General features: G+C 42.3%; 1 protein-coding gene across 1 annotated transcript in view; it reads left to right on the top strand.

Moving 5' to 3' along the window:
* The first annotated feature begins 591 nt into the window (after positions 1-591).
* Positions 592-15,038, top strand: part of SNCA (synuclein alpha) — a 267,045-nt gene continuing 252,598 nt past the window's right edge. Inside the window, exon 1 of the mRNA XM_030190690.1 lies at positions 592-744. The gene's annotated coding sequence lies outside the window, so the exon portion shown is untranslated. The remainder of the gene's footprint in view (positions 745-15,038) is intronic.

The following is a 15,038-nucleotide window of genomic DNA, read 5'->3' as shown; positions in this document are numbered from 1 at the left end:
GGGAAATGCTAACAACGTTTGCCTTTCTGCACACCCCTGACAGCTATAGGCACATTTTGCTGGGATCTAAGGAACAATCTCATGTATAATTCTTGATCATTAACGAAGCAACAATGAACGGCACGGTGATCTGAACTGATATCAATTTGTTGTTTGTAACGTTTTTCAGGCTTTCCTGCCACCCCCCAGCTTTTGTTGCTTAGGAAAATTTCTTACGGTCATGATTGAATGTTGTATTTGTTGGGGGTGGGGGGGTGGGGAGAGGAAACCATGCTGAACCCCGTGGGCTTAACTACAATATTATTCTGCTTCGTGCTAACAAATCAGTGCTCTAGAGGGAGAAACAAAGTGGGAGGAAGGCATGGGGGTAGGAGGGGCAAGACAAGAGAACGAGAGGGAGAGGCTAGAGTTGAATGTATATGCGGAATGTGCTCCATAGATCAGGAAAACCATCACTCTCTTTCTCTCTCCGTCTCTCTCACTCACACACAGACACACACACACTTCTGCTTTTTTTTTTTTTTTTTTTTTAAACCTCCTCTGCTCATGCTGCAGGCACAGGCAGACTGTCATTATTACGCCCTTCTCTCTCTTTCTCAGCAGATTCATTCAGCAGTGATGTACTGAAAAAAGGACTTTGTCTTCCAAATCTTGGCAGTTTTTTTTCTTTTGCTTTGTTTTGGGGTGGTTTTTTTTTTTTTTTTACAAATTTGCAAATTTACTACAAGAACCGGAGGGATTCATGTAAGTATAAAGATCGTCATGAAAGAAATACAAATGGTTGTGTAAGTGTGCGGTAGCAATAATAGAAATTCATCGTGCATCTGTTTCCTTTAACTCAGATTAAAATATTGACCGTTGGGTTTATTCTGAGAAAAAAATAGATACACTGCTTAAACACGTTGAATTCTTGACTCATTTATGGGAGTCTGCAAATGCACACTGATTTTTTTGGTGGAAGTAAAGATTTTAATTTCTAAAAAGCACATCTATACTAGAAACCAACTACGGCAGAAGAGGGGTCTTTCTCCCTGTACAGGGGATAGGAAATGCTGCTTTAGCCCCAGAGGTCAGGCAGGGAGTGAAGATTTTATTTATCTCCCAAGAATACATTTCCTCAGGTCTCAGCCCTGCTCCTTAAGTAACATCCTAAGGTGGAAAGATAGAAAACAAAAAATAAAAATACAAGAATAAACAAAAAATACCCTGGACTCTGTGCATATGGATACATATCTAATCTATGACATTTCTTGAAATCTGTATAGTTCTGGATCTGTGTGTGTTGGCGTGTATGTGTTTTGAATACATGCAAAATATAATTTCCCCATCTTTTTCACCTTTTTTTTTTTTTTTAATATATGCAACCATATGGGGAGAGAACGCAGACAGACACTGTTCCATTCTGGTTCTGTGGAATCATTATCTGTTGATCTAAACTTGGATTACCATCACCTCCTGGACCTTCAGGGAATTAGAAGAAAAAAAAATCCAGAGAAGCAGCTCCTTGTTCTGAGCTGCCTGGGTTCATCCACACTACACTAGCAGGCGAGGAAGGGAAAGAGGTCAGTCCTTAGGGGCAGGCTTGCTAGAGAAACTGAACAAGAGATGAAGGTGAGGAGTGTCAGAAATCAAAGGGGCAAAGGTTTTCTAGTTATATTTCACTGTTCTCTTAACTTTCTGATAGAATAAATTTGAAAAGCAGTTCTAAATTGCAAATGAACTGTCTGTATTCAAAATGGGCTTGCTAATGATTTCGAGCAGGTGCATTGTGAGGACTGTGCTGCAACCTAACCTTATGTGCCTTCCCACCCTTGTTCCCCTCCCCCTCTCCAAGGGGAATGTATGGCAAAGCCTATCCAAACACCCAGTGGGGGCTGGTAGAAGGGTGGAGACTGATATATCTGTGAACATGGATAAAATGTTACATCCATAATTTTTAAAATCTAATTTCATATTTTCATCTCATTAGTATATATGGGGGGAAAGGACAGATAATTATTAGAAGTTTGTTTTGGGGCTTTTTTAAACATATTACATTTCTACTTTTCATTGTGTGAGTCTGATTATGATTATCACACGTTAGACAATCAGCCCACACACTTACCCCAACTGACTATAGCTGAAACGCTCACGTCCCTGGATTTCTTACACTAATAAGACAGCTACTACTGAAAAAGGTGTGAGCAAAAAATAAATACTTACTACTCAGAAGTGAAATAAAAAGAAAAGTTTATTCTGGAGACACATAAAATAGTGGCTCAAGCAGAGGCTTATTGCAAGTCTGAAATACCGAAAAGAAATTTGTCTAACATGTGATAATCGTAATCAGACTCACGCATCATTATTGTGTTTTACTTTTTAGCATTTGAAGACGTGTTCCTTATGATTATTATTATCCACGATTCACAGAGTGTCACAGCTAGTGTTCACTGGTTCCTTTCATCATGATTCGAGCCCCACCCAAATGCTTGGGAATCATGAAGGTAGCAGCTGATAATGTATGAGGCGCCCAACGTTGCTGCTGTCTGGAGCTGGATTGTTGCAATTTGTTCCAAATTTAGAGACTCCAGTTTCTTCTGAGTCCCTACGATATTGTACCCAGTGTCCTAATGACAGTCAGTACCACTGTTGATTACCTTTTCCAAATGTTTGCAGTTTCTATTTACAAATCTCACTATGGTGTGACCTATTCTAGGGGTCCTTTTACTAAGCCGTGGAAGGGCCTACGCATTCCCAACATGCGACAATTCTGAGTGACCGCCCAGCTACCAGATGTGCTAGGTGGTCATTTTATTTTTGGCGTGCATCCACTATGTGTATGAGAAAAGGTGCGTGGCTCTACTAGGCGGTAAAAGGCATTTGACGCGTGTTGACCCTTACCGCCTGGTTAACGCGTGTGACCTTACCGCTAAGTCAATGGCTGGCCATAAGGTCTCAGACCCAAAATGGATGTGTGCCAATTTTCATTTTGCCGCACGTCCATTTTCGGTCAAAATATTTTTGAAAAAGGCATTTTTTACAGGTGCGCTGAAAATGGACTTGCATGCGTCGAAAACATGCGCTTACACTACCACAGGCCATTTTTCAGCACACCTTAGTAAAAGGACCCCTTAATTCTACTACTACTACTTATCATTTCTAAAGCGCTACTAGACGTACGCAGCACTGTACACTTGAATATGAAGTGACAGTCCCTGCTCGACAGAGCTTACAATCTAATTAGGACAGACAAACAGGACGAACAAGAGATAATTCATCTTATACATTGCTGTCTCTCAGAATGGCTATATCAGTGAACCAAACATGGCTCTTTTCAATGACAGTAAAGTGTGGAGTTTATTGTTCTAAGTATCAGTCAGTCTGGATTTTGAAACCCCATAAAACTTTTGCTTGGTTATTTTTAAGTCCCCCCCCCCCCCCCCCCACAATGTTTAAACCCATTTAACCGGCCAGGAACAGCTCCTGGCTGGTTAAATGGCACTTAACTGGCTATCTGGCAATATTCAGCAGGAGTTAGCTGGTTATCTCCCACGGAATATTGACGGTTAGTGCTTAGCAGATTACCGGTTATATCATGCAGTGTATTTGGCTATCCACTAATATTCAGCTCATTGCTCGCTATGGAGGTCTTTTACTAAGGCGCGCCTGCGTTTTTAGTTTGTGCATAAAATAGGCGCACACTAAAAGCTAGAGATGCCAATGTATTCCTATGGGTGTCGCTAGCATTTAGCGTATGCCTGTTTTTAGCATGCGCTAAAACCACTAGCGTGCCTTAGTCAAAGACCCCTTACGTTTGGCAGCTAAATTAGGCTGCTGAAATAGCAGGAATATCTTTGGCTGGTTTAAACATAATCGGTCAATGCCAGATATTCAATGCCAATTACTGGAAATGGCTCAGCAATGAATATCCGGGCTGACCGCTGACTGCAGGAGTTAGCCGGGCTCCCTCCCATGGTCTGAATATTGGGGCCAATAACTTTATCCATAATTTCATGCTTCGGATTGTTCTTATTTACTGTGAATCCATATTTTTTGCATGAACACCAACGTGATATTTTGCCCACTCAATCATGTCTACTGTATTATTATAATTACTATTACAGTTTGCTCACACATACTAGAATGGTAAGAGAACTTTTTTGACAGATTTTAGGTTCATTTATTTAACCACTTGAACATAAATTCACTCTCTATAGATTTTTATCGTTTTATTAAGGGCTTGATTTAAGTACATAAGTATTGCCACACTGGGACAGACCAAAGGTTCATCAAGCCCAGCATCCTGTTTCTAACAGTGGCCAATCCAGGTCACAAATACCTGGCAAGATCCCCAAAAAGTTCAATACATTTTATGCTGCTTATCCCAGAAATAAACAGTGGATTTTCCCCAAGTCATTTTAATAATGGTCTATGGACTTTTCCTTTAGGAAGCCATCAAAAAAAATTTTAAACCCTGCTAAGCTAACCACCTTTACCACATTCTCTGGCAGTGAATTCCAGAGTTTAATTACACATTGAGTGAAGAAACTTTTTCTCTGATTCATTTTAAATTTACTACTTTGTAGCTTCATCGCATGCCCCTTGTCCTAGTATTTTTGGAAAGAGTAAACAAACAATTCATGTCTACCCGTTCCACTCCACTCGTTATTTTATTGGCCTCTATCATATCTCCCCTCAGCTGTCTTTTCTCCAAGCTGAAGAGCCCTAGCCAGTTCAGCCTTTTCTCATAGGGAAGTCATCCCATCCCCTTTATCATTTTCGTCGCCTTCTCTGTCCCTTTTCTAATTCCACTATATCTTTACTAACATGTGCTGCCTCATAAGCATGCTGACACTGTTAATATGCATTATTAGTATTTTCTATTGGATAAATGACATATATAATATGTTAATGTAATAGTGTACTTTTTAAATCTAGCTCAAGTGATGTGGATGATAAGGCATTCGCAATGTTATAAAAGCGTTGTCATTTTTAAAATTTCAGTGCATTGGTTTTTAAGGCTGTTACTAAAGCTTAGCATGTAATAATTACATTATTGTGTGTTATCTGTAGCAAAGTCCATTTTCATAAAATAAGTTTTGCAGCAGATAACACACAATAACACTATTATTACACACTAGCATCAATTAATGAGCATAAGTGTTCAGACAGGGAGGAAGGAGCCACAGGTGCCATGGTACCCCAAAAACTTGTAGCATAGCTACAAGTTGCAGTCATTGCTCTATCTTCTTCCCCTGGCCTCAACAGTGAGCAGGCAGCCAGTATTTATACACAAAAAGTAGCACATATGAGTTTATCTTGTTGGGCAGACTGGATGGACCGTGCAGGTCTTTTTCTGCCGTCATCTACTTTGTTACCACGTATAACTTCTGACTGATTGCTGATTGCCATATAGATGTCTGCTGCCCCATGGTACCAGCTCCCTCCTTCAACTTCATTCCAGACTCTTTGACACTGCTGCCACTGTACTGTAGAATGCAATTGCTTACTGGGATCCTCCCCCCTTCTGTTGCCACTGATAGGTCAGTTGGGGTCCAGAGGAACAAAGAAGGCAGGATTCAGGAGAAGGAGAAGGAAAAGGCATCAGGGAGGGGAGGGGCTGGGGGAAGATAAAGATAATTGTAAAGGGTTTTTAAAAAATTAATTACAGGGGCAGTCCTGATCCCCTTTGGGCTATTTTTGGCCCATTTCTTTCATTGGTTGCCACTGTTGAGACCCGTTTTGGGTCCATAATGGCTCTGGGGCTCTTTGGTGCTCTGGCGATGGCAGGGTCAAATTGCCACATGAATGAAGCCAGGGGAGCAGGAGTCAGGAAAGGGCCCAATATGGGCCTAGGCTGCTGGAGCTCTAGCGCATGTGCCACTTTCCACGCATGTGCGGAAGGCACCTGAAGCTTCAGTAGACTGCATTTGAAGCTGGAGCCTAGATTTTTGAGCTTGCCTAGTGAGTTGCCACTAAAAGCTGCAGACAGCCATCAGCATTAGAGGGTATTGCTCTGGACCATGTTGGAGGGCAGGGCTGCTCAAAGAACATTTCTGAGACCAAGTAAGAGGTCCCTTAGCCTCAGATTTGAATTTTTTAAATTTCTATAGGTGCTTTTAGGTGTCATGAGGCTGGGTTAATTTTTTAAAAACATTCTTTTTGCTTGTGGGGGTCTCTGGGGGTCTCCCTCAGGTGGGTCATGAGGGTCTGATGGCATAAAAATTAAAAATGACTTTGTTGGTTTTGGCTGTTGACTGAAAATACAGCATTCGGTGGCTTATTTGGGCAGCGTGGTTGCATGTGCCAGTCTCTGGGTCTGTGTTTAATTTTACTGGAAGGATATGTAATGGATTTTGTGAGAATTTTGCTTATTTTTTGACAAAAATTACATTACAACTATAATTGTGGACATTTTTAAAATTGAAACATGGTTGAATTGGTGAACGTTTGATATAAAATTTTATGTGAAGTCTATTTAAATTTACTGGAATGTCTGTAGCAAAATTGTTGAAATTGTGATTTTCCAATTAAAGTCCATAGGAAACATGTTTTCAAAATGGAGATTATCACAGTGAAAGTTTGAGTTCCATGCTTTAGGAAAAACTATAAGTGCCATGAATTGAGTGCTGATTGGCTGGCAGGGGTCACATGATACAAGCTGAGTCTCAGTTGTCACAGCAATAGCTTGAGAAAAGTGGGGCACATTAATTGATTTGATTTGCTTACTTTATTTTTTGTCTATTAGATTGTAAGCTCTTTGAGCAGGGACTGTCTTTCTTCTATGTTTGTGCAGCGCTGCGTATGCTTTGTAGCGCTATAGAAATGCTAAATAGTAGTAGTAGTAGAAGCAGAAGACTTGAAGGAGTGCAGATGTGTGTAAGAGGTGTCTCTGTGGTGTAAAAGAAAATTACAGAAAAAGTGTGAAAACTGTTTCAGAATAATATAGTTGGCAGGTTATGTGCCTGAGTGACTGCCTAAGAAGTACCTGCGCTATATGTTTTAAACGTTTGTGCTGCTTCCGCTAAGAAAGCTGCTGCCAGCCTCCTGGCTCTGGTTGACTGTAACTAAGCCTGGGTGAGAAATGATCTCTGAGTGTGAGAAAATAAGGGGCCCTTTTACTAAGCAGTGGTAAGCCCACCACAGGCTTACCATGCGCCAATATGGAACTACCATAGGAGCCCGACGGTAGTTTCCATCACTAGGGTGTGCCATTTCCAGTGCTATAAAATATGAACTATTTTTGTACTACCGGAACACAGCCAGCGGTAATCGGGCAATGCCATGTGCTGCCCGGTTACTGCTGGGTTAGCACGGGAGCCCTTACTGCTATCTCAATGGGTAGCGGTAATGGCTGTCTCCCAAAATGGCCACACGGTAAGTGTTTCACTTACCACGTGGCCATTTCTTTTCCTCAAAAATAGACTTTTACCTGCTGCAGTAAAAGGGATCCTTAGCGTGCATCAAAAACACACACTGACACTAGCACAGGCCCCCTTTTACTGCAGCTTAGTAAAAGGGCCCCTTAGTGTCTGCATTTTTTAAAGCTGAGAACCATTTCAGTATTTAAAAACTCCACTCAGTTAATGCAACATTAACAGGCCTGTTCTGAAAGCTGTAAGGAAAATAAACCCTGGCTGTGAGAGGGTTTAGTTGCTGTAAAGCTGTGTGCTCTGCTTCTGCACCTTTGTGAGAGACTGAGGTTGTGTCAGTGGGCTGGAATGGTACTAGCGTGTGTTAGGCGTTCCTCCTTAGATTAGGAAAAACAGTTTTAGCATAGGATTCACCTTAGCAGGGAACTGTGATTATTTTTTTACTTTATTAGCAAGAAAGCACAGAGTTGTAAACACTTAAAACCCTCAGCTAGAAATTTTATTGTCAGTCTGTCAGATAAGGAAGATAGAGTTTTTTTCATTTTAATTTGGTATAGCTAGGTAGTAGGTGAACCAGATAGTGCAGTAGGGATGCCATGAGCATCACTGGATCACCAAGGACCCTTCCATCAAGAAAGACCAAAGCGCTCCATCCAAGTAAGGCCCTGCAGATTAGTGTCCTGTACAAAATCAAAAGCATCTCCTGGAGAAACAACTCTTATAAAAGACCATGGGGTCCTTTTACAAAGGCGCACTAGCATTTTTAGTGTGTGCATTAAATTTGCATGTGCTAAACACTAGAGATGCCGAGATGTTACTATGAGTATCTCTAGCTTTTACCACGCGCTAAAAACGCTAGCATGCCTTTGTAAATGGACCCCTGTGTTAAGGGTGGGGAAATACTTATGTTGGTGATTAATTTCTGGTTTCAGTTGTTGGAAAACCTGCAAAAGATTAAAAAACACAAATAATCAATTCTTGGAAAATAAACTAGTAATAACAGTAAGCAAGTTTAAATTCAGGAATAAGAAAAATAAAAAAATACTTATCTGATGTCCACTTTAAGTTCAGGATTTCTTCTTGTTAAGAGAGCTGTTATATTATAGGTAAGAGTTTCTTACCTTGTCACCAGTTATTAAATAGAAAAATTGGAGAACATTGTTGTAAGTATTCACTTTAATTGACTGTGCATTTTATTTGGTGATATGCAGTTTGAACATCTTATGCACTTTAATGAGTTGCATTTTAACACAGCTGTGGTTTTAATTTTAATTAGTGGTAATTGTCATTTTAAATAATATTTATTGCCATCTGTTTTAACATTAAAACTTACATGCAGTAATAAACATCACAACAATAATTCAAAATATTGTGACATTAATTTCTAGAAAGAGTCTTGAAAACCATTGAAAAGTTGTACACTGAAATTAAACTATCTGAGGAGCCAGACTGAGGGCATTTGATCTTCCATCATATAAATTCCCAAAATCTGCTGTTTCCTCATTATTTTCTTTGTAAATTACTCAAGTGGTGTAGGTTTAGTATGGAAAACCAAAATACCATGCTAAGTTCCATGTTTTACTACTACAAAATCTCACCACAGAGGAATCTACATAATGAACATTAAAATCAGTGGTATTATCTTGGGGGCGGAGTTGGAGTGGAGTCTGGGGTGGAGCTTGGGTATCCTCAAACAAAAGGCATTCCACTGCCCCTGAAATAGGGGCCTAAGATGCTATTGTGATCACTTCTATTTATACAACCATCTGGGCTACTATTGCTCCTAAATTATATAAAGTAACAAAAGTAAATCTGAAACCCATATTTGTTTTTTAAAGGCTCTATTCAAATATAAAATTAGGGCTGCAAGTTAATTGTTATTAATGCATTAATTATTAATCATGATTAATAATTGAGTGCTGCACAACTCCCAACCTCCCCTACCCCATGCATAGTCCAGTTTCTCTCCCTCCCTCTCCTCCAAGCCCTGCCTGTGGCTCTCTTAATTCCCTCCACCCCCACCCACCCCTGGTGTCCCTGTTCAAGCAAGTCTTCAGTCCTGCAGCACCAGCACCAGCCCCAGCCCCAGCCATACTCATAGACTGCCCACAGCCTGCACCAGTCCTTTTCCCTCTGACCAATCCTGCCCCTTCTGATGCACCTTCCTGTTTTCAGAAGGGTGGGACGGGTCAGAGGGAAAGGCCCAGTGCATGCCACAGGCAGGCTGTGAGTATGGCTGCCACTGGCGCTGTAGGACCAAAGACTTTCTTGCTTTTGAACAGATACACAGGAGGGGGGGGGGGAGGAAATCATGAGACTGCCAGGAGGGGAGGGGAGGGAGAGATGTCAGACTGTGCACAAGGGGATGAGGGAATTGAGAGAGAACTGTGGGCAGGGCAAGGAGAAGAGGGAGAGATGCTGGACCATGTGGGGGCAGGGAGGGAATTGAGAGAGAACCATGGGCAGGGCCAGAAGAGGAGGAAGAGATGCTGGACCCTGCAAGAGGGGGGAATAGTGGAAAAGAGAAGAAATGCCACTGAACTGAGGGAGAGAAGCATGGAGGGAAAAGAAGAGAGAGAGAGGGAGAAATGGACTCAAAAGGAGGGTGGGAAGAAAGATAGATAATGGACCTTTGGAGAGGGTGGAGGGAAGGAAGAAAGAGAGAGAGAGAGAGAGATAATGGGCCTGTGGGTAGAAGGGAGGGAGGGAGGGAGAGATGCTGGACAATAGGAGGGAGGGAGAGTTGAACCTGGGGTGAGAAAGAAGGAGATATTGGGCCTTTAATCAGTGGCATTGCTACAGGGCAGCCTTGGAGACCTAGGCCCCCCACTTTGGGCTCAGGCCCCCTCCAAAGCTGCAACACATGTTCAATGGATGGTGGGGTAGCAAGTCCAGTGTCAGAGCCTCCCCCTTCCTTCTCTTACTGCCTCAGGAACACGGAAGTCAGTGGCGTGCCTCCAGCCACCAATGTTAGTACTCCCTGAGCATGCTCAGTTCGTGCATAAACTGAGTATGCTCAGGGAGTGCCAGCATCAGCGGCTGGAGGTAGGTCACTGACTTCCTCTTTCCTGAGGCAGTAAGAGGAGGAAGAGGGCTCTCAGGGCAGCTTTGGCAGTTGATTACTTTGACTGGCAAGGCTTCAGTATGCCTGCCAACAAAGGTATGATACATAATGTAGGAGGGGGGAGAGGAAATTTGTGGCCCCTGAGTCCACCCCGTGTCTTCCCATCCACTCCTGAGCTCTCCCAATAGACTGCTGGCTACATGTCTGCCTTTAGTCATGTGATTAATTGTGCGATTAAATTTTTAATTGCACGATTAATCGTGATTAGTATATTCTTCCCTTTACTGATATTACCTGCTCAAGTTGTACTACAGATACATTCCATTTCCTTTTTATGCATATGTATAGATTTGAATTTTGTTGAAAAATTATTTGATAAGAAAGAAATGTTAAATGTATTATTTTAATTTATCTAGTTGAGCAATTACTGATGGGAATGGCTTTATCCCCCAACTGAAATTTGGGAAATGATAAATTGGTTTACTGACAGTGCTTTCTCTTTTAACTCTCTCTATGTTGGTTGTTCAGCGCTGCGTACGTCTGGTAGCGCTATACAAATGTTAATAATAATAATAATAACTCTACTATGGTCCCAGTGAGCAAATGGCAGGTAAAAGTATTTCATTGGTTTCACAAAAACATCCACAGTGCTTCATTACAGAACTGTCAGACATGTATACAGTAACACATGACTGAATGAAATTGTCCACAGCAACTAAGGTATCAATTATTGTCACTTTTTTACTTACCCTACCTCCCCTCTTCCCCCTCCTTCACCCATCCCTACATACTGTATCTAAGGTTAAGGAGAACAGTGCACTAAGTGTGGTCTGGATCAGGTACTTTGGGCCATCACATCTAGAGGTGTTCTGTATCAGGAAGTACCGGACCAGAATAGAGGGATACCTGGGAAGAGGGGGATTTGGGGATGAACGGTACACTTATCCTCAGAGGAGGTGGTGTTGGACTTGCTGGGGGCCTTTCAGGTCAAGGGGAAATTTGTTAATTTTTTTTCTTGAGGGCAATTTTAGTGGCAAAGCAGGGCATTTTGTGGGCAACTTACTAAGCAATGGTAAAATATGGCATTGTACTACAGCTTAGTTTACTAGAGGAGTAATTAACCTGGCGTAATTCAATACTGAGGTTAGTGACTTCCACAGTAAATGAATAACGCAACTTGCGATCAAATGTACAAGCTGCATTAATGTGCTTCCCAGGAGCTTTGAGCCACTAATGCAGGAGCTTTACTTTAAAAGGTCAGAGCTGTATAAATAGTGGCTTCCTTCCCCTCCCCCAAGCAAAGATCTCTCTGAACTGCCCCCCACCCTCTGAAAGCACCTTTCTAAATCCTAGTCCAGCCATTCTCAGCCCAGTCCTCGGGGCTCACCTAGTCCCATTGATTTTTCAGGATATCCACAAACATAGGAGCCTCTCTGGGTGAGGTAGGTGCTTGAGCACACCCAATATTGAGCCAACTCCTTGATTGTGTCCAGGGAGGGGTAATTTCCATTGGGTTAAGCACCCCCAATGATTTTGAAAAGTTGGCTCCCATGTCCACAATGAATATGCACGAGATAGATTTGCATGCACTGCCTCAACTGCATGCAAATCTAACTCATGAATATTCATTGTGGATATTCTAAAACCTGATGGAAATGGCTGGGTTGGGAATAGCTGCTCTACTCCAAGCCCCCAACCTCCTCTGTAAGTACCCTTGGTCCTACATGAAACAATCTCTGGTGGTCCAGTAAAATGGGGTAGGAGTGATCTCTAGTTGCTCCTACCCTTGTGGCTGTGACCCAGCTGTGACACCTAGTGGTAGTCTCACAGTACTACAGTTAGGGAAGGTCAATCTTCCATATAGTAACATAGCAAATGATGGCAGATAAAGACCTGCATGGTCCATCCAGTCAGTCCAACAGTCACATTCATTATCAAATCATTATTGAACTAACATCCAATAGCATTATTACAACATTTTACTCGTTAAGATACACTTTATGATATCTTCCCCTTCCCTACTGAGATATTTGGCCCCAGTGCTCATAGCATATGATATAAATGTGGTATAAAACATGCATACATGATCTTGATCCACCCTTGCCATTTTCAGGGCTCAGACTGTAAAAAAAAAAAAGTCTAACCTGAACTGACACTTCCTCCCAACTATAACATATAAGGAGGTTTGCAAGTGGTCTTGTAAACATTAAAATAAAAAAAGTAAAAAATAAAAAAATAAAACAAATGCGTCAGCTGCTTTGTAGCTTGAAAATAGCACAGTTCTCTGTTTTTCCCTAGTGAACATGTTCTGGCTGGTTGTGTCAGGTGCTGTGATGCTGCACATTCACTCTGAGTAACAAACACACTGGCTTCAACGACACAAGAATCTAAAAAAAAATGGCACACCGTCATACAGTATAATATACAATGCGTAAATTTCTGCCGTATACATAGCACTTACAGTAGATCTGAGTACTTTTCAGTGTGTGTACAATATTGTTACTACTTATAGATAAACCAAGAATTTGGTAAAGGTTCCCGTTGAACACGATTTTATGTTGAGTCTTGTTTTACCAATTAGTAAAGTATCTACACTACACCATTTGGTTTGGGACTGCTTGTTTGTCACCTTTGTTATTGTTTTCTGTTTGTTGGATGCAAGGGTTCGTTCTTCTTTGTGTTTCTTGTTTGTTTCTAGTCAAACATATAGAAGAGGAAGTGGTTTCATCCTGGCCTCTAGTAAATAAAAGAGCTCTTGTCTTATTACATATTTATTTTCCAGCTAAATTAGGGGCTTTTTAAGAATACAAACAATCAGTGTTTATCACTGTTTTCACAGTATTGGTGCCATTACTGGGTTTCATTTCAGGTAGAATGAAATTCATTCGCTTGTATAGCTGAGGCATTATCAACATGGAAAAGGCACAAGAACAAAGTGAAGGATGCATAGGGAAAGGAATGGTCAGTATGGAAAAGAAAGTGATAATTCCCCTGTAGTAGACTCAGGTGAGACGTCATTTAGAATTTTGTGTGATCGCACCTTCAAAAAGATATAAACAGGATGGAGACGGTCCAGAGGCTGGCTACTAAAATGGTCATTGGTCTTCGTCATAGAGCGAATGGGGACAAACTTAAAGACTTTGGAAGAAAGGCGGGAGAGGGGAGATGTGATAGAGACATTTAAATACCAACACGGCATAAATGTATAGGAGGTGAGTCTCTCTCATTTGAAAGGAAGCTCTGGAATGAGGGGGTCTAGGATGGAGGTGAAAGGGAATAGACTCAGAAGTAACCTGAGGAAATACCTCTTCATGGAAAGGGTGGTGAATACGTAGAATCGCCTCCTGGTGCAAGTGATGGTGATGAAAACAGTATCTGAAGTCAAGAGAGCTTAAGTCAAGTACATAGGATCTCTAAGGGAGTAATAGGGAGAGCAGATGACATGGATGGGCAGACTGGATAGGCCATATGGTCTTTATCTGCCTACATTTTTCTCTGTTTCTATACAAGACAGTCAAGGAAAAGGTGAGAGAGTACTAAGGGGAATGATGTTTTTCCAGTGTTTACTTTTTTGTACCATGGCTGTTTTATCGGTGTTTATCTGTTGCAAAGTAAAATTGGAAGCCCTGTATCTAACTAATACAGCTAGTGGTATCTCTTCTCTAATTATGCTAGCTCCCTCCTTTGCTGCCTCAGAGGGAGGCCAGGATGATGTGCCTGCCACGCTGATTTCACTGGAGTGTTGCTATCTACCTTTATCTACTCTTTTGGAATGTTGTAATTTCTCTTTCTTTTCTTATTCTATTACTAGCCGTTGAGCCCGTAAAAATGGGCTAGTAAAGGAGGGGGGGTTGAAAGCCCCTCCCCCGGATAGGTCGCCGCTCCTCCCCCCGGAGTCCTCTCCGCCACCCCTCCACCCGGGCCGGGTACCTGGCTTCACTATTCAAACCGCCGGAACGCAGCACACAGCTCATCTGAGCTGCCGTCGGCCTTCCTTCTTCTCTGCGTGTGTTCCGCCCTCTTGTGACGTAACGTTGGCGAGGGCGGGACACAGGCAGGTAAGGAAGGCCAACAGCAGCTCAGATGAGCTGTGTGCTGCGTTCCGGCGGTTTGAATAGTGAAGCCAGGTACCCGGGCCGGGTGGAGGGTGGGTGGCGGCGGCGACTCCGGGTGGGTGGGGGGAGCGGTAGCGGCAACCCTGGGGGGGGGGGAGCGGTGGCGACGGGGGTTCCCTCACTCGCAGGTGTGCAGGTTCCCTCTCGGTCACGCCCCCATCATCACATATTGACGCGGGGGCGGGACAGAGAGGGTCTCTACTGCGCATTTGCGAGTGAGTACGCCTCTTGCCATTTATATGTTTGATATTTTAAATCATATAAACTACTCAGAAAGTTTTCTATTGGGCAGTATAGCAAATACTATTAAACTTGAACGTAATGATTAGAGGAGTTGGACTGAAAATCCCAGAAGCACCATTTCATTATGAATTAAGTGCAAGATCAGTGATGCACTCCTTCTACAGACAGTAATAGCAACACCAAAAGACAGTGAGCCCCCTGTCATCTGATAGCATCCCCCAGCTACAGAAAGAGCACAAGCTAAGCTGCGGGTTTCATTTCTCC

This window comes from Microcaecilia unicolor, chromosome 2 (assembly GCF_901765095.1).
Source record: "Microcaecilia unicolor chromosome 2, aMicUni1.1, whole genome shotgun sequence".
NCBI lineage: Eukaryota > Metazoa > Chordata > Amphibia > Gymnophiona > Siphonopidae > Microcaecilia > Microcaecilia unicolor.
This window is presented reverse-complemented; position numbering and strand designations above follow the sequence as displayed.